Source organism: Triturus cristatus, chromosome 4_1, assembly GCF_964204655.1.
Source record: "Triturus cristatus chromosome 4_1, aTriCri1.1, whole genome shotgun sequence".
In the NCBI taxonomy this organism is placed as follows: Eukaryota; Metazoa; Chordata; class Amphibia; order Caudata; family Salamandridae; genus Triturus; species Triturus cristatus.
The window spans coordinates 54,639,082-54,664,235 of record NC_140585.1 but is presented as its reverse complement, the minus strand read 5'-3'; the positions used below and the strand labels follow the sequence as shown (position 1 = coordinate 54,664,235).

Genomic DNA, 25,154 nt, shown 5'->3' with positions numbered 1-25,154 from the left:
GTGCTTGGTAACATGTGAGATGGTGCTCTAGCATGAGCTGAGCCTGTCTGCAGCTTTCGGAACCATGTCCTTATAGCTGTTCTATGATATAGCCTACCATATACTCTTAAAGTACCCTATAATCTTAAACGGTTATGGTAACTATGGTTTGGCTTTATCGAAACATGTCGTGTAAGGTGTCTAACACTTTGGAATAATACCCCCATACCTTTTCTGGCAATGAGAATATTATTCCTCCCTTCTAGAGGGAGAAGACATGTTGAAACCTACTTACCCGGTTAAAGTTAACCAGAGCCCCAGCATCACAAAATGGATGCTGCTGCCACAGACACAAGTCTGACCTGCTGCTGGGAGTCCTTCCAGCGAGGGAGGCTTGGACAATAGGTTTCCTGCCTTGGGAGGTGCGAGCACCACCCTAGACAGGATTTAGTAGGGAGGGTTGAATGAAACTAGACACTGCCTGGGGCACACAAGGTGTCCCATGCATAGTCCAGTTCAAACCGGTGCTGGGGCACTCCAGCCTCAGCTCTGGCACGAAACTGGACAAAGGAATGGGGGTGTAGCCACTCCCCTTCCTGGTCCCACCCATAGGATGGACTTTGCAGGTAGCCCAGCCCACTAGCTCAGTATATTAGTAGCTAGCTGAGCTCTGCTAAAGTAGATTAACCTGAATCTGCAACTTGAACAAAAACTCTGGACCTTCGACATTCGACCTCAGGAAGAAGACTGAAGAAATCTCCCTTGTGGCCAAGGAGTGACCACCCTGGGCAACCAGGCACCATCCAGCGACCGCTGCTTGCTTTGCGACTGAATCCTACGAGGGACGACTGACCAGCGCCGAGACTTCCAGACACCTCTGAACCAGATCCACCTCTCCAGCGAAGCTGAGACCCGTGGAGGCGACGAGGGACGTGGGACCGGCGACTTGGGAAAAGTGGCTAGTAACTGACTAGCACGACTTCTGAGGCTTCCTCGAGGCTGTGCTTGGGGAATTGAGAAGCCCCACTCCCGAGCACCATCTGCAAAGAAGATCAGCCCCCCCACACTTCACGTGTCCTGCGTGGGGCCCTTCTGCACCTGTGTTGCTCGACGTGTTGTCCGGTTGCTGGCCCGTTGGCTAGTAGCCTCCGCGACGACGAACCTTTACTTTCAACTTGCTGGTCCGGCTCCTCCAGACTGGCACCCGCTCCTCTGTGAAAGAGAAGCACCCCAGACCTTCCTGGTCTGCACCAGAAGCAAGTCCTCCATCCTGCGTGGGTTCCGCTTGCCAAGGCTTGTTGGGTCCTGACTCGACTTCGACGCCGCCGACAGCGAGAGCCTTCGTGGGACAGCTCACCTCCTGGTCCTGGTCGTCCTCGACGTCTCCTGGTACCCGTGGCTGCTGCGACAAGCTTCACATCTTCACCTGCATCTTCACGACATCGCCTGGTTCCTTCCTGGTTCCTTCCCGGCTCCTGGCTGGTGACCTAGACTCTGTCCCTTCTGCTTGCAGGTTCCTTCCTTCTTGATCCCCACCTTGGGATCCACCGGACACTCTTCACTGTCAGCAACTTTCCTTCAGGCATCCATAGAAGTCCACGACGAAACCCGATGCAAGTTCACACCTATGCACCCGCAGCCCGTGGGCTAGGTAACTTGGGTACTTCGGTGCTCACAAGGGTATTGACTATCCTAGGGTCTAGTTTCCGAGTCTCGACTTTCTAGCTATACCAGAAGTGTCCTAAAACTGTTAATTTCTAACTGCTAGTAATTCTATCGACTTTTACGCATTACGCGTGAGTGTTTCCACTCTGCACCTGAATCCCGTGGGCCTCCCACTTCCTAACCTTTGCTAGTATAGTGTAGCCCCAGCGATTCCTGTGTTCGTGACAGTGGTCCTTATACCACTTACTTAGTATATGGTTTGCGTGGCCCCTAGGGCCTAACTGTATTACTTACCTGTGTGACTTAATGTATGCTTAAATAAGACTGTGTTGTACTTACCTCGAATCTCATAAAGCGTGCTGAGGGTTTGACTAGAATAAATACATTCTATTTTTTAATATATCTGTTGTGGTGTCCTTTCATTTGGTATTCAAGGGATTACATATGGTATAACAGCTGGCTTCACATGCCATTCAGAGTTTAGCCTAAGACTGCTCTTGTCCATGCTACCACTAGGATAGCTGGTCTATAAGGTTGACTTTACAACCAATCACCATAAGGGTATTTGGACTGATATAAGGTGTACACTAGAACTAGTGACATCATACATCAGGCCAACTTCTCACATTGGTGAGCAGCGGTTGGGATCTGAGCTTGCTGTTGTAATACCATTGTAATCTTGAGATACCAAATTGAAAGATCACACAGATATTGTATAGGTACATATTACATAGATTATAAATACTTAAGTCCTACTGGACTTAGTTGTTGTAGGTTGAAGGGCCTAGCACACCCTGACTACAACTACTAGAGAGGTTTAGTAGATACAACTAGTGTAGGTAGGTGCACACACCACACCCTCACTAGAATCATGTCCCTGAATGGAGATCACACTGATACTCCCTCAGGAGAGGAGAATCCTAGACAGATTCCCTCTAAATATGATGCATTCACTTTCCAGGAGATGAGACAACTGTGTACCTCCAGGAGATTAAAACAGGGTTCCAACCCTACCCTTAGACAGCTAGTGGAGCTTCTGGAGGCCTATGATGCTGAAAGAGCTGCCAAGTATGGTGCCATAGCTGTAGATAAGGGCCTCCCCTCCACAGAAGAGACCCCTGACTTAACTGATACAGAGGAGTCAGAAGAGACCTCAGAGGAAGAGGGAGGTAGCAAGACCCCAGTCAGAAGACTTAGTCAGGCTAACTTAAGCTTGCATGGGAGCTTGCATGGGAGCTTCCCTTACAGGCCCCCAAGTAATCTTAAAAAGAGAGATAGGAGGGGTAGGTCTCCCTCAGGGGACTCTCTCCACTCCTATCACTCAAGAAGCTCCAATGCTTCATCCCACAGGGGGATGACTTGCCCCCAGAGGAGAGAGCATGAGGCCAGAATGAAGGAAGCCAAACTGAGGATTGAAAGGGAATAACTTGCCCTTGCCAAAGAGAAGCTTGCTCTGGCCAGAGAGTAAAAATTTAGTGGGTCAGAACCCACTGGTGGCAGCAACATTCCTAGAGCTAGGGATAGGTCTTATGACCATAGAAACCTAAGCAAGATAGTCCCCCCATATCAGAATGGGGATGACATCCACAAGTGGATGACTGCTTTGGAGAGGGCCTGCAAAGTACAGCAGGTACCCCAGAGTCAGTGGGCAGCTATCGTGTGGCTCTCCTTTTCTGACAAAGGTAGAGACAAGCTCCTCACAGTCAGTGATGAGGATGCTAACAATTACAAAGTCCTGAAGAGTGCTCTGATAGATGGGTTTGGCTTAACCACTGAGCAATATAGGTTGCTGTTCAGAGACACCCAGAAGACACAGACACAGGACTGGTCTGATTTTGTGGATTGTGCCACTAAGGCTTTGGAGGGTTGGTTTACTGGCAGCAAGGTGCAGGACTATACAGGATTGTACAACTTGATTATGAGGGAGCAGATCCTTAGTAATTGTCAGAACCAGCTTCTCCATCAACACCTGGTAGACTCAGATTTGACCTCTCCCCAAGAATTGGGAAAGAGGGCAGATAAATGGGTCAGGACCAGGATTAGGCATAAAAATCAGGGTGGTGACCAAAAGAAAGATACCACCAAGCCTCAAGAGAAGGGTGGGGATAAAACAAAAGAGAAATCTTCCTCAGGGCCACAAAACTCCACACAGGGTGGTGGGTCCCAAACTCCCTCCTCTACCACAGTTAAAAAGCCTTACTGCCATGAATGTAAAATTCCTGGGCATTGGAAAACTGACAGCAGTTGCCCAAAGGCTAAAAACAAAACTGTTCCTCCAATTACTCCTGTCACACCACCTATTACTGTCAGCAGTAATACCCCAGGTGGTGGGAGTGCCCCCAAAAATTTGGTTGGGTTTTCTTGGGGAACACATGGGGGCCCTGGCTTAGCCAATTCCCCTACAGCAGCTACTCTTGTCTGTGATGGTGGCATGGGGTTTGCCAACTTCACTGCCTGTCCCAACACTTTGGGTAGGTACAGACAGGAGCCATACATCAATGGTAGAAAAACTGATGCCTACAGACACTGGAGCTAGCATCACTATGGTGGCCCATAGGCTAGTTCCCTCTGAGCAGTTTTTGCCTGGTTTCTCATACCAGGTGACTAAAATTGATGGCAAACAGAACAGTCATCCCATGGCAGAGGTATGTCTCAGCTGGGGAGGTGTCACTGGCCCTAAAAGGGTGGCAAGTGTCCCCAACCTTGCCTGTAGACTGCTTACTAGGGAATGACTTAGAACTCTCAGCTTGGGCTGGAGTTGAACAAAACACCCATTCTAAAATGGTAGGCCTTTCACAAAAGGGTAGTGGGGTTGTGCCAGCCACAACCCCTGTCCAAGTAGATTTCCTCCCTGAAAAGGTTGGAAGGGCAGTGGTAGCCACAGCCCAGGCAAAGACAGACTTCCCTGTAGAGATTGGCAGAGCTGTGACAGTCACAGCTCAAACCCAAACTGAGTGCCTCCCTGAAATGGTTGGCAGGACTGTAATGGTCTCAGTCCATACTCAGACTGACATAGGTGTAGTGAAGCCTGAAACTATGGATCACTCCACACAAACAGAGAGTAGTGGGGAGGAAGAAAAGTCTCCCTCTCCCCAGACATTAGGAAAATGTCAGCCTCCTCAGGGATCTGACCTCACCCCTTGTGAAGGAACTGCCCCAGAGGTAGCCAGGCCTAGCCTGGCAGAGCCTCTGATGTCAGTGGACCCTTCCAAGGTGGAACCCAGTCTGGTGCAGGTAGCCTGCCTCTCTCCACCCTGCCTCAGCCAGCCCAGGGCTGCAGAGGTCAGGGAGGCCAGTGGACCCCAAGAGGGCCCCTGTCCACAAGAACCCCCCCCATCAAAAGAATGAGGATTGCCTGGCTAGTAGCCCTAGCCAGGTGATGGTTAAAAACATTCCTGAGGGATCTCCTTTACAGGTAGTTAGGGACCTCCCCCAGAGGGATTCTGTTGGGCACAGGCAAACATGGGACCTTAGGGCCCCAAACCTGACCTGTCCCTCCAGTAAGCCCACAAAAGGGACCCAGCCTCCAGCTTTAGGTAGCCAGAGGCTGACCCTGAGAGCACAGTGCAACTCAGTTAAAGAAAGAAAGGCATCCATGGTGGAGGATGATTGGAGGAAGCTGAGGCCTCACTTTGAGGACACTCACTTCAGTACTCCATCTCAACACCAGCCTTTTCCTTTGCAAAGACACACCAAAGGTAGAGATTCCCTATGGTGGAGACCCTGTGCTGGTTCTTCCTTATATGGCCACTTAGGCAATATAGGCTTACCTTGTCAAGGACAGCCTTATCTCCTTTCGTTTGGGGGGGGGGGGGGGAGGGGTTGTGTAGGAAGGTGAATATCTGACCATGGTTACCCCCAACTTTTTGCCTAGTGTCTAGCTGGTTTTTCAACTTAGTTGGCCTGAAATCCTGCCATTCAGGATCTCAGGCTGTCTGCTCTCTCTGTAAAATGGACTCCATGTACTTTAGGTGTATAACCCAATTGGATAGGATCACCTTATTGGCCCCTGTACAGTGTACCTTAGGTACCCAGGGCATAGGTGTACCCTAGGCCTACCAGGGGCTGCAGCATGTATTATGCCACCCCTGGCCTGGCCTTCCATTATGACACAACTGGCTGATCACTCAGCTGGGGCAAGGTCATGTAATCACCCCTTGCTTAGGTGTAGTATTCCTATACCTACCTTATATATAGACACATGTGTACCTATCAGCCACTCCTATGGCAGGCCTTAACAATCCTGGAGGCAGAGTGCTTGGTAACATGTGAGATGGTGCTCTAGCATGAGCTGAGCCTGTCTGCAGCTTTCGGAACCATGTCCTTATAGCTGTTCTATGATATAGCCTACCATATACTCTTAAAGTACCTTATAATCTTAAACGGTTATGGTAACTATGGTTTGGCTTTATCGAAACATGTCGTGTAAGGTGTCTAACACTTTGGAATAATACCCCCATACCATTTCTGGCAATGAGGATCTTATTCCTCCCTTCTAGAGGGAGAAGACATGTTGAAACCTACTTACCCGGTTAAAGTTAACCAGAGCCCCAGCATCACAAAATGGATGCTGCTGCCACAGACACAAGTCTGACCTCCTGCTGCTGGGAGTCCTTCCAGCGAGGGAGGCTTGGACAATAGGTTTCCTGCCTTGGGAGGTGCGAGCACCACCCTAGACAGGATTTAGTAGGGAGGGTTGAATGAAACTAGACACTGCCTGGGGCACACAAGGTGTCCCATGCATAGTCCAGTTCAAACCGGTGCTGGGGCACTCCACCCCCAGCACTGGCGCGAAACTGGACAAAGGAAAGGGGGTGTAGCCACTCCCCTTCCTGGTCCCACCCATAGGAGGGACCTTGCAGGTAGCCCAGCCCACTAGCCCAGTATATTAGTAGCTAGCTGAGCCCTGCTAAAGTAGATTAACCTGAATCTGCAACTTGAACAGAAACTCTGGAACTTCGACATTCGACCTCAGGAAGAAGACTGAAGAAATCTCCCTTGTGGCCAAGGAGTGACCACCCTGGGCAACCAGGCACCATCCAGCGACCGCTGCTTGCTTTGCGACTGAATCCTACGAGGGACGACTGCAGAGACTGACCAGCGCCGAGACTTCCAGACACCTCTGAACCAGATCCACTTCTCCAGCGAAGCTGAGACCCGTGGAGGCGACGAGGGACGTGGGACCGGCGACTTGGGAAAAGTGGCTAGTAACTGACTAGCGCGACTTCTGAGGCTTCCTCGAGGCTGTGCTTGGGGAATTGAGAAGCCCCACTCCCGAGCACCATCTGCAAAGAAGATCAGCCCCCCCACACTTCACGTGTCCTGCGTGGGGCCCTTCTGCACCTGTGTTGCTCGACGTGTTGTCCGGTTGCTGGCCCGTTGGCTAGTAGCCTCCGCGACGACGAACCTTTACTTTCATCTTGCTGGTCCGGCTCCTCCAGACTGGCACCCGCTCCTCTGTGAAAGAGAAGCACCCCAGACCTTCCTGGTCTGCACCAGAAGCAAGTCCTCCATCCTGCGTGGGTTCCGCTTGCCAAGGCTTGTTGGGTCCTGACTCGACTTCGACGCCGCCGACAGCGAGAGCCTTCGTGGGACAGCTCACCTCCTGGTCCTGGTTGTCCTCGACGTCTCCTGCTGCGACAAGCTTCACCTCTTGACCTGCATCTTCACGACATCGCCTGGTTCCTTCCTGGTTCCTTCCCAGCTCCTGGCTGGTGACCTAGACTCTGTCCCTTCTGCTTGCAGGTTCCTTCCTTCTTGATCCCCACCTTGGGATCCACCGGACACTCTTCACTGACTGCCTGTCAGCAACTTTCCCTCAGGCAGCCATAGAAGTCCACGACGAAACCCGACGCAAGTTCACACCTATGCACCCGCAGCCCGTGGGCTAGGTAACTTGGGTACTTCGGTGCTCACAAGGGTATTGACTATCCTAGGGTCTAGTTTCTGAGTCTCGACTTTCTAGCTATACCAGAAGTGTCCTAAAACTGTTAATTTCTAACTGCTAGTAATTCTATCGACTTTTACGCATTACGCGTGAGTGTTTCCACTCTGCACCTGAATCCTGTGGGCCTCCCACTTCCTAACCTTTGGTAGTATAGTGTAGCCCCAGCGATTCCCTAGGCCTAGGCCTAGCCTGTGTTCGTGACAGTGGTCCTTATACCACTTACTTAGTATATGGTTTGCGTGGCCCCTAGGGCCTAACTGTATTACTTACCTGTGTGACTTAATGTATGCTTAAATAAGACTGTGTTGTACTTACCTCGAATCTCATAAAGAGTGCTGAGGGTTTGACTAGAATAAATACATTCTATTTTTATATATATCTGTTGTGGTGTCCTTTCATTTGGTATTCAAGGGATTACATATGGTATAACAGCTGGCTTCACATGCCATTCAGACTGCTCTTGTCCATGCTACCACTAGGATAGCTGGTCTATAAGGTTGACTTTACAACCAATCACCATAAGGGTTGTTTGGACTGATACAAGGTGTACACTAGACCTAGTGACACCATATATCAGGCCAACTTCTCACAATCGTCCAGCTGCAGGGCCATCGCCTCGTGAGAAGAGCTGAGTTCCTTGACTTGTTCCTTGAGCAGGGCAGTATCGGTAACTAGCTCCTTGGTAGTGTTCTCCACAGTTTCAATTCTCTCCATCATTTTCTTCATATTTTCGCGGATCAGCGTCACATCTGTGGTCACCGTGTCAATTGGCACCTCTAGGGAAGTCCACACAGCCCTTTATCGCCTCAAGTAGATCCCTATTTGAGGGCTCCGTGGCTTCGCCTGTTGTCGCAGTCTCAGTTCTATCCTCCGCCTGCTGCTTCTGCCATGCAAATGTATCCAGCTTCGACTGGGTCGCAGTCCTGTTCGCCCGGCCGGTAGCCATCGTCTTCAGTCTCCGAAACACCTCCCGATGCCCTGGGCGCCTCCGCTAATCACCGCCGCCAGCAGTGAAATCCTCCACTCGGCCTGTCGGCTTTCGCGGGATGCACCTCTCCTGGAGGGAGATCCGGCTTGATCCGTCACCTAAGGCGCTCAGGCAATAAGACAGTGCTCCTCCGACCCAGCCTCAGGAGGCTGTTCGAGAAACAGGGCCATGCTTCCTCGATAGGCGCGTCACTACCACTCCACCATAGGTGCCACCCCGTCCAGGAGGCTGACCAGGCCCGGCGGTAGGCCCGAAATCTAGGGGTCTCCGGCAGCCCTCGCTCCGCCACCCGCGCGACAAGTGCCCGGTCGTATCTTGTCAATGCACCCGGCACCATCAAAACGGGGACACCTCCGTAGCAGCAGATTGCAGCTCCTGATCTCCCCTGAGGGGGCCTCCACTTTTCCTCAAGGGCGCCAAAGCAAAGGGGCCTCCACTGACGACCAGCCTGAATCACTGCCAATATGGGGCTGCACAGGGGCCAGGCACTGGAAGCCTTAACCTGCAGAAGTTCACTTTCAGGCTCACCGCAGCAGGCTCTCAGCAAGTAGTCCCAGTTTGGGGTCCCCCCATCGACCGCGCCACACCCGGTAACAGTCAGGTAGTGAGGAGTACACCCCTAATCAGTCTCCACCCATATTTAGTGCCTGATGTCCCAAAAATGAATGGTCGCCATTAATATTTTCCCCTCTCTATGGAGCTTGTTGGCCTTGCTTTCCACGGCGCCTCCCCCGGCACTCAGTCCCGCAGTGCTCAGCGTTGGAATCCACTCACCGCTGCCTCCCGGGCAGAGGAGGCCGAGCGTGCATCCCAGTGCGGGCCCTTCTCAAGATGCGTCTCCGCCGGGTCTCTGTCCCCCCCGGTCGACGGAGGCACGTCACCGCCGCTGCCGCGAGTGTTCCGGTGGCAGTCTCTCCCGCTGGGCAAGCTCACTACCCTTCGCCGCCGCCTCCGTCGGGCCAGGCCTCGGCATCGCGTGGGGCGCTGGCTGGCTGTGCAGCTCCGCACAGCTGCCGGCAGAGAAACTTCAGCCGATCGGGCCGCTGGAGCGCGGTCCGCGCACCTCCACCGATTTCCACCAAAGTTTACCGGGAGATCGTCGGGCCCCCCTACAGTCGTTTTCCGGCTCTAGGGCTGGTGAGGGCGATGTTTTCCAGAATATTGCGGGAGTGGCGCTCCGGAGTAAAACTACCGAGCGGCCATTCCCGTAAGCGTTTAGCCACGCCCCCCCGATCAGTATCTTTAGTGGGGCTGCAAACCTGCCCCTTGGAATGCAGGTGCTAATTCCACCCCCTCTTAACCAACCCAGGAATGCCCCTCAGAGGTCTGCAGTATGGCTTGAGCCCCTAGTTTATGGTCATCTTATCAGGATTGCACAGATGTAGCAATCCCCCGAGCAGCCAGACAGGTGGATAGGCATACAGAGCCATAAGTACCAAAAATGCACACTTCCCAAAGTGTTTTTTCTACCTTCGTAATGTTGAATTCACTCGCACCACCAAATGTTGTCATGCCTGACATCCTACCCTGGGAGGCTTAATAAGTATCTTTAGTGGGGCCACAACCCTGCCACTTGGAATGCAGGTGCCAATTCCACCCCCACTTAACCAACACAGGAAGGCCCCTCAGAGTGAGAGGTCTGCAGATCCCTTGAGCCCCTAGTTTATGGCTGTCTTATCAGAAATGCACAGATGTAGCCATCCCCCACCGCAGCCAGCCGTGAATTGGAGACAAGTAGATAGGCATACAGAGCCATGAGTACAGACATTCCCACTTTTCCTAAGTGATATTGCCACTGTCGTGTCGAATTCACTGCATTAAGAAATCATTGATATCAAACACTATACTGACACTCTTCTGCATGCAGGAAATCCAGCTCAATAGCCTTTCCCTTTACCAATCCAATATGCGAAGTAGGCCCTACGATACCGAACACACCACTCTGTGCCATTCACTACCAGTGTATGTAGCGCACACACGTAGATACCCTACTCTTCCCGACACCACACCCTGTCCCAGGGAGTACTCAGTTATAGCAAGAGACATGCAGGACCTTAGCAAGAGTCTTCTTAAATGCCAAGCCTAGTAACAGAAACCTGCACACACAGGCCCCGTCATAACAAATCCGAGGTACATTTAAAGAACATGGTGTTGGGGGGGGGGGCGTGGCCAAGATGGCGGCGAGGTAGGACGCATCTCTAACAGCTCCTGCCCGCTGCCTTCCCGGAGCTGCATAGCCTGGCCCGTATAGGGCCCTCACAGCTTGGAGAGCCCCGAATCCCGGTCCGGAGTGTCCCGGACCTGTATCGGGCTCACGTCCCAGGCAGGGTGGTCAGAATCGGAGCATTATCGGAGCCGCGGGGAGCTGGCGCCGGCCGTCCCGGCGAGGGGAGGCCTCAACAACGCGGTGGGTTCCGGCGGGGCCCACCGAGGCCAGCCTCTTCACTCACCGAGGACTTCCTCGTCGAAACACGCCGGACGACCCCCCGGGCTGGGCTGCCCGTCAGACCGTGGTGATCCACCTAGGCAGGGATTGATGCGGCGGCGCGGCCTATCCTGCCCCTGTGAGCTCGCAACTGGACGGTGAGGCTTTTGGCGGCGACAGCGACTTCCTTTGGGAGCGGCTGAGGACGTCGGCGTGGAAGAGGTGCGGCGGCCCTCCGGCCCTGCAGGGCGATCGGTCTGTGCTACTCCCGGGCCTGGCCAGTGAGGACTATCGCTGCGGTGGCGGCTCTGGCCACACGGGATGACCTTGGTGTCTGGGCGGCCCCCCCCGGCTTCTTCACTCGATGTCTCCTGCATCTTTCCGGTGAGCTGTGGGGTGTGGGGCCCAATGAACTTTGTTTAACGAGCCTCGGTCCCTGGGCTGGAGCCTGTCCCAGAGACGCGGGTGAGGCGGGGGGCCCGGGTGGCGGCCTTGGGACCCGAGGGGTGCTCTGGGCCTGCCCTCTTCTGTGCTGGTTCTGCTGTGGGTAGCTGTCGAGCCCACAGAATCTGGGGCTTGGGGGGCCCGGGGGCTCTGCGACGGGGGTCTGCAACTGTGCCGCACCCCACCCTTCCCCAGGCCTGCAGCTGTTGGTGGCTTTGTGGTGGCCGGGGTCCGGTGGGCCGGCTGAGAAAGCCACGTGGACGAGTGGAGGCCCCCCCCCCCACGACGGCATTTGCGGCTGGACTGGCTTCTGGGGCCCCGGAGAGATATAGGACCGGGCGGCTTCGCTGCCGGCCTGGGTGGCTTCCCTGGTGGTTCCGGAGAGGTTGAGCGCCAGGCCCGGACGACGCAGCACACATGCTGAGGAGGCGACGATCGACAGCTCCCGGGACTCGACATTGCGTGGCCCTGGGTGGTCCCTTCATGACAACAGTAAGCCCACAGCTACCTGGCGGTCTGTGCAACGCCCCTGCTTGGACTCCCACTGGCAATTGCGCCCACGTTGAAGAGATCTGGCCCTCTCTGGAGAGCTGTGGACTGACGCCTGACGGGGGACGGTGAGCATGTCCAAACCCAGGAACATCAAGGTGAAACCCCTGAAGGACATCTTTGGCCTGTCTCAGTCGTCTGCCGTCATGGCTGGTGTGGCGCCTGACGCTGAGCCTTCGGGGACCCCTGCGAGTTCTGGTGAGGAGCCCATCACTAAGGCCTTCCTGGAGTCGCTGTTTCTCACCCTGCGGGAAGACATCCAATCTGCGAAAACTGAATTTGCAGCGGAATTCAAGGACATACGCAGGGATGTTGACAGTGTCGGAGAGAGAGTGGTCACCCTCGAAGAAAAAAGCGACACCGCGGCAAGTGAGCTGGCAATGCTCCAACAGGAAGTACTCCGCCAGCAGGACCAGAACATGGACATTCAGACACACCTGGAGGACTTAGAAAACCGGTCTCGAAGACACAACATTCGGATTCGTGGGGTTAAACCAACAGAGGACGCTAGGGACCTGTTTGCCTTTACCATGGCCTTCTTCCGGCATATATTGGGGGTCCCTCCCAAGACTGATGTTGTCCTGGACAGAGCCCCTAGAGTGGGGCCCCCTAGGGTCCTAACGCTCCGCCAGCAGATATCCTGGTGTGCGTCCTACAGGAGACACATCTTACCCCCAAAGACCACCATCGAGCCTTCCCTACTCAACTGTTTTCCTCTAACTCCACCAAGTCTGCCGGGGTTGCCATCCTAGTTTCTCGCTCCTTTCAGGGCAAGGTACTCCACAAGGAGGCTGACATCAAAGGCCGCTTGCTTACTTATCAATACCTAGTGGCAGGGGTCTCCCTTATAGTGGGCTCTGTTTACGCCCCGAATGAAGGTCAGTACAAATTCTTTCGTACCGTACTTGCTGAGGCAACAACTAATTCGGAGCGCCGTCTGCTGCTGGGGGGGGGGGCTTGAATCTGGTATTTGACAATCTCAACGATAGCTCCGCTCAGCGGACGACTCAAGCCGGGGCCCTCTCTCAGGCAGGACAGACACGTCTCAGGGAATTGGGGCTCGTTGATCTGTGGCGCCACTTTCACCCCCGTAGTCGGGCTTACACTCACTATTCAGGTGCATACAAAACGTATGCACAACTTGACTACTTTCTTAGCTCCACTCCACTGCAGGCGCTCGCAACGGACACTGAGATCCTTACTGCATCTCTCTCGGACCACTCTCCAGTTGTGGCCTTCTTTCAATTTCCCCATGTCACGCAGCCACTGCGACACTGGCGATTGCGCGACACACTGCTACACTCCACGTCCACTGTTGATCAGATTAAAGTGGCCATTTCGAATTACCTCGCCTTTAATGCCAACCCCGACACTTCTCCCGCGACGCAGTGGACAGCCCTTAAAGCCGTCCTACAGGGTGAATTCATAGCCATTTCAACGGCTAATAATCTGGAACGCAGCCGCAAACGCGCGGAACTCACTAAGAGGGTGGCTGAACTTGAACAGATGCACCAGCGCTCGGGTGCTGCCAGGGCCTGGCGCCAGCTATGTGTGGAGCGGAAACAGCTCGCGGCGCTCGACCAGGACAAGGCCGAATATGCAGCTCTCCGGCTGCGCCATTTCTACTATGTTGGTGGTAATAGGTGTGGTCGCCTTCTAGCCCATAAACTGCGGGCGATGCGGCAGCGCCAGGGAGTGCAGGCACTTCGCCGTTCGGGGGGTTATCTCACCTCGGATGATGTTGCCATTGCAGAGACCTTTCGCAATTTCTACGCGGCTCTTTACTCGAGCGACCCCCTGGATCTCCTTCACTGCTCTGATTATCTAGCGGCTGCACAGGTACCTGCTCTCAACCCGGTGCAGGCTGAATTCCTTGACAGAGACATAGGGACTGAGGAGGTTATTGCGGCCATCTCGCGTCTAAAGGGCGGTAAATCGCCGAGCCCTGATGGCTACTCAACAGCCTTTTACAAAACCTTTTGTGCTCAGCTGGCCCCTTTATTGAGGGACCTGTTCAACACCTCTACACAAGCTGGAGCCATCCCCGAAGAAATGTTGGAGGCATCGGTCGTGGTCATCCCCAAACCTGGGAAGGATGCGACATTATGTAGCGCATACAGACCGATTTCCCTCTCAATGTCGATCTTAAACTCTACACAAGCATCCGTGCAACCCAGTTGGGGCCTTATATGTCCCAGCTGGGGGAACCGGATCAGGCGGGATTTATACCACAAAGGCAGACGAGTGATAATACTAAGAGAGTCCTCCATCTCATTGAAAAGGCTTCGCGCAACTCTGGGGAATACATGTTATTGGCCATTGATGCAGAGAAGGCCTTTGACAGGGTGCATTGGCCATACCTGGAGCAAGTCCTGTTGAGATTCGGCTTCGGTGAGAAGCTACGCACGCGGATTTTGAATTGTTATCGTCTACCCAGGGCCACGGTTCGGGTGAACGGGCAGACATCTTCTCGGTTCCCCATTAGTAGAGGCACAAGGCAGGGGTGTCCGCTCTCCCCCCTCCTCTTTGCGCTCTATATGGAACCGCTGGCACTTCGGATCCGGCACCACCCCCTTATAACAGGCATCAAATTCGGTGGGGACGTCCACGCCATTAGCCTCTATGCGGATGACATTCTTTTGTCCCTCGCTAACCCTGTTCAATCGCTGAGAGCGCTTATCATCTAATTCCACGGTTTTGGGCAGGCCTCGGGTTTTAAAATTAACATGGACAAATCGATCACGCTTAATATCTCCGTTGCTCAGCATACGCTGGCGTGTATACAAGATGAACACCCGATTCAGTGGGCTGCCTCCACAGTCCCCTACCTGGGGGTGCACTTAGGTCCCACTATCCAAGCTACAGTCACTGCGAATTACGATAGGCTACGCACTCATATCCGCAAGGAATTGGGTCAATGGAAACATCACTCCCTCTCCTGGCTGGGTAGAATCGTGGCTACTAAAATGACTATACTGCCCCAGATCCTATATCTTTTCCAGACACCCCCTCTTCGTCCTCCGGCAGGCTGGATTCAGCAAACTCAATCGGACTTGGCGCAATTCATCTGGCAGGGCCGCAAGCCCCGGTTCAAGCATGCGATAGCGATCTTGCCGCCGGAGCGGGGTGGGGTGGGGATTCCTGACTTACAGCTTTATTTTTACGCATCACAGCTCTGCTACCTTGTAGAATGGAGCCGCCTAGAATCCGAAAAGCACTGGCTGTTTCAGGACCAGGCAGTCGCGGCGACGACGCTACAGGGCGTTCCCTTTCTCCGTAAGGCCCATAGGCCGCCGAACCTCTATGCATCTTATATCACGGGCACAATTTTGGAGGCTTGGGACCGTACCGCGACTACTCACAGCTTGACCTCCTTCCCCTCCCCTTTAACGCCACTCTTTGATAATCCAGAATTCCGACCTGGCATGGAAGCCACGGCCTTTGTGCATTGGCGGCCCTCTCCCTGCCGACGCTTAGGGCAATTATTTGACGTGGAGGGCGTCCTCTCCTTCCCACAGCTATGTACAGAATATGGCATCCCGGTAACTGAGAGGCTCGCATATCTCCAGCTTAGACACTGGGCCCTGCATCCACAGGTGAAGCCCGGTGCACAGCGTTCCCTGACCACATTTGAGAAATGGCTTATCACCCACACCTCTGACAAAAAGCTTATTTCCGATCTTTACAAGCACCTCCTGGCCACTACAACACTCACCTACAATGCTGGTCGGGCCCGGTGGGAACGGGAAATAGGCAGGTCCCTTACCCATAAGGAATGGGACAATATCTATTACAGGACGCGACACTCAGCGTACCACGCGGGCCTCACTGAGACTGACTAAAGTGGTTACCTACTGGTACTATACGCCGGAGCGCCTCCATCATTTTGATCCCCGCCAGAGTGCTCTGTGTTGGAGGAGCTGTGGGGAGGTGGGTACCCTTGAACACCTTTTATGGAGCTGTGACCATATTCAACCATATTGGTCTCACGTCCTGTATGAAATAGACACCCATCTGGACACACAACTTTCACGATTCCCCGCCTACATCCTCTTGGGCCTGCCTAATCCGCTGATGTACCCCCGAAAGTCCCGAAGAGGTCGCCTGATCACCATCGCCCTGGGGGCGGCTACTCAGAACATACTAGCACACTGGCGCTCCCCTCTGCCCCCATCTCACTCTGGATGGCTGCAGAGACTCTGGCTGATTTTGGGGATGGAGAAGCTCACTCTCTCTCTGGTGGGCAGAGGGTCTGAGTTTCCCGAGCTCTGGCGTCCCTTCCTCACCCTCCTCATCACTGAATTCAGGGAACTGACATGCCCCCGCTACTTGAGACTACTTCACCTAGCTGACACACAAATCCCACAGACGGGCTCCCTCGCGCAGAGCTTCCAGACTCAGATGATCCTCGGTGGGTCTTCTAATCCCTTCCTTTCCTTTCCTGAGGGTTTTTAATTGGTGGACGAGGGGGGGGTGGAGGGTGGATATGTGGGGTCTGTTGCTTTCTTCTTTTGGGTCAATGTCTGTTGAGGGTTTTTCCTTTAATTTATATTTGTTTTGCTGACAGACTCGCTCCATGCCTTTTACCTGGGTAATGCTATTAGCTGTGACAACTGTTTCTGTCATACATTGTATTTAGGAGCTGGGGTCTAGTTTCCCCTTTTTCTTCATTTGTCTTTGAAAATTAATAAAAGATTTAAACCATAAAGAACATGGTGTTGAGTTACATACCTCTAGAAAATGGCCTTGAAGCTAACTCAATTTAGCCAATCATGTACACACTAATCACCAGTATGTATATGACAAGCACAGCCTCAGGCTCGCACATAGATCAGCTGAAAACTAGGAGGGACAAAAGCAAAAGAAAGTTGAGAGAAAGCACCCTGGAAGGGGCCATTTTCAACAGAATTTATTAGGACTGGCATATGTGATACAAAACTAACACAGATCTGTTCAGTATGTGCATTAACCCACTTATACAGAAGGATAGTTGAACCTGGGACCTCCTAACTATCTCACAAGAGTTAAAATTGGTAGCCTGCAGGAAAATACCTTGATCACTCAATTTGGTTGTTTTAAACCATTTGGTGATTGGGATTAAATCCCAGATACATAGCTCTAAACCTAGCTCAAATATTGGAACCACTAAACAGTATGTTACATCTATAACTCTTGAAGAGTCAAATTCACGTCGCACTTCAATCACATTTTTAGCTCAGAACATATACTTCAACTTTTGGAAATTTATAAATAATATTCATTACATTTCTTTTCCTGGACATCTTTTAGAACTCTCGTTCCCTCCCTACAAATTTCTTTCTTTCATATTTTGCCCAATATCTATTAATTACTTTACTCCACCCTTCATGTTTTTCTCACTGTATCACTCTTATTTCTCTTCTCTTGCCTCTTCTTGCTTTATCTGCTAGCTCATCTTGTTCTCCCCTTCCTGCTGAAGTGACAAGCAGAGCAGAATGACTTCAAGAGTCTCTTGGAATCCTTCTTGTGGGTTTCATATCATAGTACAATCCTCATCAGCACACCGTTGATGAGAGAGTGCAGCAACCCCATTGTAGCGTTGTCATACAAGTATGGGCACTCACATATTTGGAAGTCGTGCTGAAGTCTCACTCAAAGCTGCCTAATTCTTCCAGACTATGGGGAAGAACTATGCCTGATGTGCCAGATGCCTTTTGACTAATGAATGCTTTTCATACCTAAATTGTAGTTTTTGGAAGTCTAGGACCATTGTTTTCTATACAAATTGTTACCCAGGTCCGTGGACAGTTGTGGGTTACCCCATTATACCATAATGGCCATCTTGGATTGGGCTGCACATAGGCCCTAGCTTAACTCGCACTGCTGACGGCTGCAAATTAAGGTAAGATTTAAGCAAGCCCACACTTACGGTGACAGGCACACCTCCCACACTTACTTTAAGTGACTGCTTTTCTGCTTTTTGAAGCTTTGAGCCTGCACTTTCAGTGACAGGCTCACCTTAAAATGATTTAACTAATTGCAATTTACGGTGACATGCACATCTTTTACGAGTGTTTTGCCTAGAAGTGTGCATGTCCAGTGACAGGCTCACCAGTACTCAAATGTTGTGCCTGCAAATTTGATAACTAACTTACACTTTAAGAAGTGAACATTTTCATATTAGTATTGCTTACAATTTGACATTTTCACCTATATTGGAATATTAGTTGCATTTTCTGCTTTGCATTGTGGTGACTTCACTTTAGTTTGCGCAGCCTCCTCCTTTTTTACAACATCTGGGAAAACCCAGCATTACTTGGCGGCAATGGGTCCAAATTTATGAAAGTCATTTGGTGGCTATCAACGCTGTCAAGTTCCCCCTGCTCACAAAGTAGCAATTTTATATGGTTGCTTAGGGCTTGCAGCTCAGCAAGTTTTTGAAAACTTACCCTCCATTGCCCCTCCTCAAAGTGCTGGTGATAGTGAGCACTGGGATGATTACAAGGAGGCATAAGCCTGCATGGGTAAACAATATGATCAGGGGCCAAGGATAATGTTGGAAAGACATAACTTCTTCATGAGGAGACAAAGTGCAGATGAACGTTTGGTTGAATATATTTCAGCATTATGAGTTATGGCATCCACATGCGAGTTTGAGGCCCACCCTGACATTTATATTCAGGATCAATTTGTCTTTGCTTGCTTTTCCAAGAAGATTCAGGAACGCCTACTTAGTTGCAGAAAACCCTCACTCATGGAAATGATTGACATCGCAAAGAGCATTGAGCGCTCCATGATCACTTCGCGGGCACTTCTCAATGAACAATCTGTTAATGCGGTGAAGATTACAGGAAACAAGACTGCCGACTATGTGAATGTATTTATACCAGTTAAGCAATATTATAGGAAAGGTAGCATCAGTTGCTTTAGGTGTGGGTCGAAATCGCATCTTAGCAATAATTCCACTTGCCCTGCCTCAGGCAAGAGATGCATGCTTTGCAAGAAAATGGGCCATTTCCAAGGGGTGTTTAGATCTGGAAGAAAAACCACAAGAGTCAACAGCATTGAGATCGCTAAGGCTGTGGAAGGGTCTGCAGAACAATTGCATGATGTGTTGTTGACTGTGGAATGCAATGCTGTTTTCAAGACTAATAAGATCAAAGGACCTTAGTGTAATGCGTTGTTGGGTAGAACTGAAGCTCCAATCAGTGCAGATTTTGGGTTGCCTATTACAACCTTATCAGAAATTGTGTTTCTTGATAAATGGAAAACAAGTGTTGCTTTAATTAATACCGACATAAATCCCAAAGCATTCGGTGAATCCGATATAAACATGTTGGGATATTTCATGTCCAGGTTGGAATGTTTGGGAAGATCTATATGTGCAAAGGTTTACATTGCTGTCAAAGGACGCAACATAATTGGGTGGCAAGACCTAGCAAGAATTGGCTTACATTTAATTCCAGATTCAGCTCATCCCATTGTTGTAGGAGAGGTACCTGAGGGTAATACTGAGGTTGACTATTTTGATGAAGAAACTCAGGTGGGTTATCTAGGAGTCGAAGAACACACATTGGACATCAAGAAGGTGTTAGACCTTTTCCCAAGCCTGTGTTCTGATAAACTAGGAACTGTTAAAGGTTTCCAACATCAAATTCGGCTTAAAGCTGATGCTCAAGCCCAAGTGCGGAAGATGAACTTAAACCAGTTCTTAGATCTTTGTGTGATGAAGGTGTCATTGCACAGTGTGAATCCTCGGAGTGGGTTTCCCCCATTGTCGTAGTTAGGAAAAGTCTGGGGAGGTCAGGTTATGTGCTGATTTGCGTTCTTTGAACAAAAGTATATTGATTGATTGTCACCCCCTCCCCAAAATTCAAGAACTCCTTGCTAGTTTGGGGAGGCGCTAAATTGTTTTCTATCATCAACTTACGTTTGGCATACCATCAAATACCCCTAACGGCTGATTCTCAGGAGTTCACCACGTTTGTCCCTCCTTTTGGAATTTATAAATATCTCAGATTGCCTTTTGGTCTGGCCTCCACAGCCAGTGTCTTCCAACAATTGATGGACAATCTTTTTGGAGGCATTCCGGGGGTCCAGGCCTATCAGGATGACATTTTGGTGTTCGCAAATGATTGGAAAACACACTTGAAGAATTTGACAAAGGTCTTTGACGAGTTGGACAAGGCAAGTATGACCATTAGGATGGATAACTGTAAGTTTGGAACTCAGCAATTTGACTATATTGGGTCACACTGTATCCTCAGAGGGCATCAAACCCAAGTTATCCTTGATTAAAGCGATTAGTGATGCTGCATGTACCAAGGATAAGGATGCCCTTCAATCCTTTTTGGTATAAGCAGAGTACCATGCACAGTTTTTAAAGGGTTATGCTCAGACTGTGGAGCCCTTGCGTGCCCTGCTGCGAAAGGGTTTAAAGCTTGTTTGGTCGGATGAAAATTCTTGGACCTTTGACCAAGTCAGGAAAGTAATTATTGAGGCACCCGCTTTGCATGCTTTCCAGGATAACTGTAAGTGCTTCCTCATTGTGGATGCACCATAGCCTTTGTCTCCAGGATGCTGAGACAGTCTGAAACACATCATAGAATAATTGAGCGCGAGGCTCTGGCTTGTGTGTGGGTGACTGACAGATTTAGGAGTATCATTCGGGGATGAGGGTTTGAAGAATTTACTGACCACAAACTCCTCATACAAATACTTAACGGAACTGGTTTAGGAAAGGCATTGGCTAGGCTTGTGAGGTTGTTGTCAAAACTACAAGAATTTCACTTTTCAATTAAGCGCATACCAGGAGGAAAACATGTCAGGGCAGACTGCTTGTCACGCATGGCCTTATCTGACGAGTGTGATGCTGGTGATGTTGGAGACACCAAATAGATATTGGCAGCCTTGGATCTGGACAAAGAGTGTTCTGCTGTAACGGAGCAATGTTGGTTGGCAGATCATGACAAGGAAACCAATCTTAAGCAGGTCAAAGAGTTCATTGTAAAGGAGTGGCTGGAGAGTAGAAAGAGAACTGGTGAAATGAGGGCTTTTGCGATGGTGGCTCCTGAGTTGCCCCTTGTCAATGACATGGTTATGAGTCATGACTTGTTTGTCCCTTCAGAAAGTCTCACAGGAGACATTGTCAAGTCGGCGCATCGCGGCCATTTAAGTATTTCTCAAACATCTCAACTTATTAACTTGTACTAATGGTGGCCTCCTTTAGAGGCTTAGGTTACGTTGTGCATTGACTCTTCTGCTGAATGTCTTGCGTCTGACAAAAGGTGGAAGGTAATAGATACTCTCCTTCATCATGTCTCTTTTCCAGGCTAACCTTGGATCAAGGTAGGGCTGGATGTTTTGGGTCCATATGATATTTTACCTTATGATATCAGGTTTCTCATTTTGCTGATTGATTATCAACCCAAATGGCTATACTACATGTTTTGTGATGCGCCCAGCACTGACAACGCGATCAAGTTCTTGAAGAGGGTTTTTGCAACTGAGGGTTCGCCCTCCATTATCGTGACAGACAATAGCGCACACTTTGTGTCTCACATGATGTGTACATTTTTGGCAGGTAACAATGTAAGACACTTCAAAGTTGCCTTGTATTCCCCATCTTGCAATGGGCTGGTTGAGAAGGCAAACAGATAAGTGAAGGAAGGGATACAGGCAGCTGTCGTCTTGTTCAAGAATTTGTTGATGCCAAGGTGTGGTTGTATAACATTTCATGTATAACATTTCACCTCATAGCACTACAGGGGTGCCACCTTTTACTCGATTAAGAGGAAGGAAACTACACACAGATCTATGTTTTGAATGGTCAGAGTAAACATTGTGTTGAGAGGGCAAGTAGTGAGGGTAAAGATCTTGTGTCTCAGGTGATAAAGTTGAAGTTGGATGATAGAAAGCGTTTTAAAAATAAGGATCTGGAAATCAATGATTGGGTCCTTATTAAAAATACTAAAAAATTTCTAAAGGTTTTCCTCTCCAGTTCAAGTGACAAATGTAAGGAAAGGCTCAGCACTCCTTGGGAATAAGGGCTGGTGGAACAAGAGGTCTTTCAGACTCTCAGGCGTGCTCCTTGATGAAATTGACAAAATGGGAGGACGAACAATGTGATTGGTCAAGCTGGATGCAGGATCCAACGTCAGGTATTTCATTGTCTGCAAATGAAGAGGGCACTGGGGAAATCACTGGTTCTTGGTGCATCATCCCACCTGGTAGCGTGGACACCATTCCTGTCACTAAGCAGTGTGTTCAAAGGGATGTTGGTTCTCTGCAAAATGTTGGTGTATGTAGTCACCAGAGGAGATTGCCTTCCAAGTTTGAGGACTATGTTTTGAGTTAAAATGCTAATTTTCAGTTATACTTATGTTTTGTTTTTGCTCATGGAATTATTTGTGGCTGTTGCAAACGAAAGGAGGAAGAAGGAGGCACCTTGTGCTCTACCGCGGCGCATTGGTGCTTTCTGCCACGCCCTTGGAATGATGTGTGCGAGGACTGTATGTTTAGTCAGTTGACAGAGACCTCTGCACGCATCGGGAGCCCTTGGTCGTGGGTGTCTTTATCTACCAGAATAAACCTAAAAATACTTACTTATTTTGGAGCCCTTCGTCTTTTTTTTACACAGACCCAAGGTATGCGCACACACACATAATCCCTGCAGCACACACAGCCTCTGCAGCAGATAATGCTATAAGTCAACCTACCCCGCTGGAACCTATTGCAATGAATGACGTTTTACCTAGACTGAGATATGAAAACAGGGGGCACGGGGCAGCAGGGAAGCCTTGACGTTCAACTGCCTGGGGGACATGCTTCTGACATAGGGGTACAGATGGGCAAGTTAACAAATTAACAGCAAGAGCCGTGCAAAGACTGTGCACAGATTTTTCTAGAGCACCAAGATACAGTGCAATGTGAACAGATTTTTCACAGTGCAGTATTTGGCAGTGCAGTGCACAGATTCCACATAGTACAGTAAAATGCACAGCAGCATATACAGATTTCTCACAATGCAGTAAAATGCAGTGCAGTGACACAGATTCCCCATAGTGCAGTAAGATGCACTGCAGCATATACAGATTTCTCACAATGCAGTGCAGTGACACAGATTCCCCATAGTGCAGTAAGATGCACTGCAGCGTGTACAGAGTCCTCACAATGCAGTAAAATGCAGTGCAGTGACACAAATTCCCCATAGTGCAGTATGATGGACTGCGTGTACAGATTCCTCACAATGCAGTAAAATGCATTGCTGTGACACAGATTCCCTATAGTGCAGTAAGATGCACTGCAGCGTGTACAGATTCCTCACAATGCAGTAAAATGCAGTGCAGTGACACAGATTCCCCATAGTGCAGTAAGATGCACTGCGTGTACAGATTCCTCACAAGGCAGTAAAATGCAGTGCAGTGACACACATTCTCCATAAGGAGAAAGGTGCAGTGCAGTGTGCATAGATTTCTCACAGTGCTGTAAGATGCAGTGCAGTGGTACAGATTCTTAAGTGCAGATCCCTTCTTTAACACAAATAATGACTACAAACACCTGCATCGGGCCGGAAGGAAAGCCCCCCCATTATCCCCGAATAGAACAGCCCGGCTCCTGAAGGAGATTTTCTCCAGAATTATACCGTCTATTTCTACAAACACAGCACATGTTGCTGACAGCCTCCTACCTGAGCAGTAACCTGTACAGACATTTCCATGTTCTCTCCTCCTCCTAGGGCTGGGGTGGTGCAGGTGCAGATTTGGGGTGTGAGGGGGCGGGTCTATGAGTGTCTGAAGAAGGTAATTGCACGCACAGACAGTGCGTCCTTTGCCCTCTGCAGCAGGCTGGGTACAGATGAAGAGTCCGGAAGTGATGTCAGCATCCGCTGCTGGGGCTGTCTCTGCCACCGCTGACCCAGAAGAGGAAACTCTTCCCCTTTCATACAATGTGCTCAGTAGATTTTATCCGCAGGCGAGGAGCGCCCTCTGCTGGCCACTAACAGAACTTTCATTTCCAGTCTGGAGAAGTGAAAACAACATTTGGTGGCATGAAAGACCTAGGTTTTTAGATGCCACTGATTATGTGTTAGTTGTGCAATTAAACTGGACAGCTTATTTCTAGATTCATTTTATTTTTTCAAACACTTATCGGGGTTTTCAAATGCACAGCGTGGTATACTGCAAAGTAAATAGAGAAAAATACCATACAATTCTAGTCACCAGTTCAAATACAGTTTGGCAGAAGTCATGTTTCAAAGCGAAAACTAAAAGAACACTTTTTTTCTAATCTTCCTGTGTTTTGGGGTTTTTTTTTATACTTAATACAGTTTTATATAGTCGAAGAACACTGACATTTAGGCCCAAATTAGGTGTTGAGTTTCTGGTTTAAGATCACAAGTGCCTCTTGATATATTGAGATAGGCGCATCTGCCAGGCTTTGATACCAAAGACTGTCTCTTTGTTGTTTTGTTACAGCCCTGCCAAGTGCCACGCATCAGTAGTAAGATAAAAGCATGTTAGTGCTGGTGTCTGCATCCCTGCACTAAAATGGATTAGTCATTCATTTATAGCGCCCCGGAACTACCCCGAGGTGTGCTCCTGCTGCAGATCAGGGCAAACAAATTCTCCCTACTTCCACGGATAGAGTAATTTCACAGATACACGCACATGCACTCATCACACACTTGGGCCCATTCACATACACTCGATTACTCTATCAACACTAAACATAGAGAGAGGAAACTCCTGAACACCCTGTATCTACAGTAAGGTCGACGTGATCAGATTGTTACTGTCCTGAGTCATGATTTAAACAACAATAATCACATTAGAGTACTCAATAAACAACAAGAAATAACCACCAACACAGTAATTCATAAATGATATTTTATCTAAAATTAGTTCAAATGGAAATCAGTCAATAGCAAAATCATTATTCTCATAATTACCTATACTAGCTAAATGTCATGTATGGGTCAGGACAGGTCTCTCAGTAAAGTCTCCCGAGTCGCCGTCCTCACAGCATCGATCCTCACCAACGCAGGTTTGGGAAGAAGTGGCCTTAGACCCTCCCTAGTCTAACAATATTTATAATATAACTTGCAAAATAAAGCAACATAAAAATTCTAAATGTTCATTGAATCACCAAGCGAAACGAGCAGGAAAGGATGTCGCATC

At 49.9% G+C, this 25,154-nt stretch overlaps 1 protein-coding gene across 1 annotated transcript in view; it reads right to left on the bottom strand.

Moving 5' to 3' along the window:
• LOC146839464 (uncharacterized) overlaps positions 1 to 23,834 on the bottom strand; it is a 78,311-nt gene extending 54,477 nt beyond the window's left edge. Inside the window, exon 1 of the mRNA XM_085651513.1 lies at positions 23,666 to 23,834. The gene's annotated coding sequence lies outside the window, so the exon portion shown is untranslated. The remainder of the gene's footprint in view (positions 1 to 23,665) is intronic.
• Between the last annotated feature and the right edge of the window lie 1,320 nt (positions 23,835 to 25,154).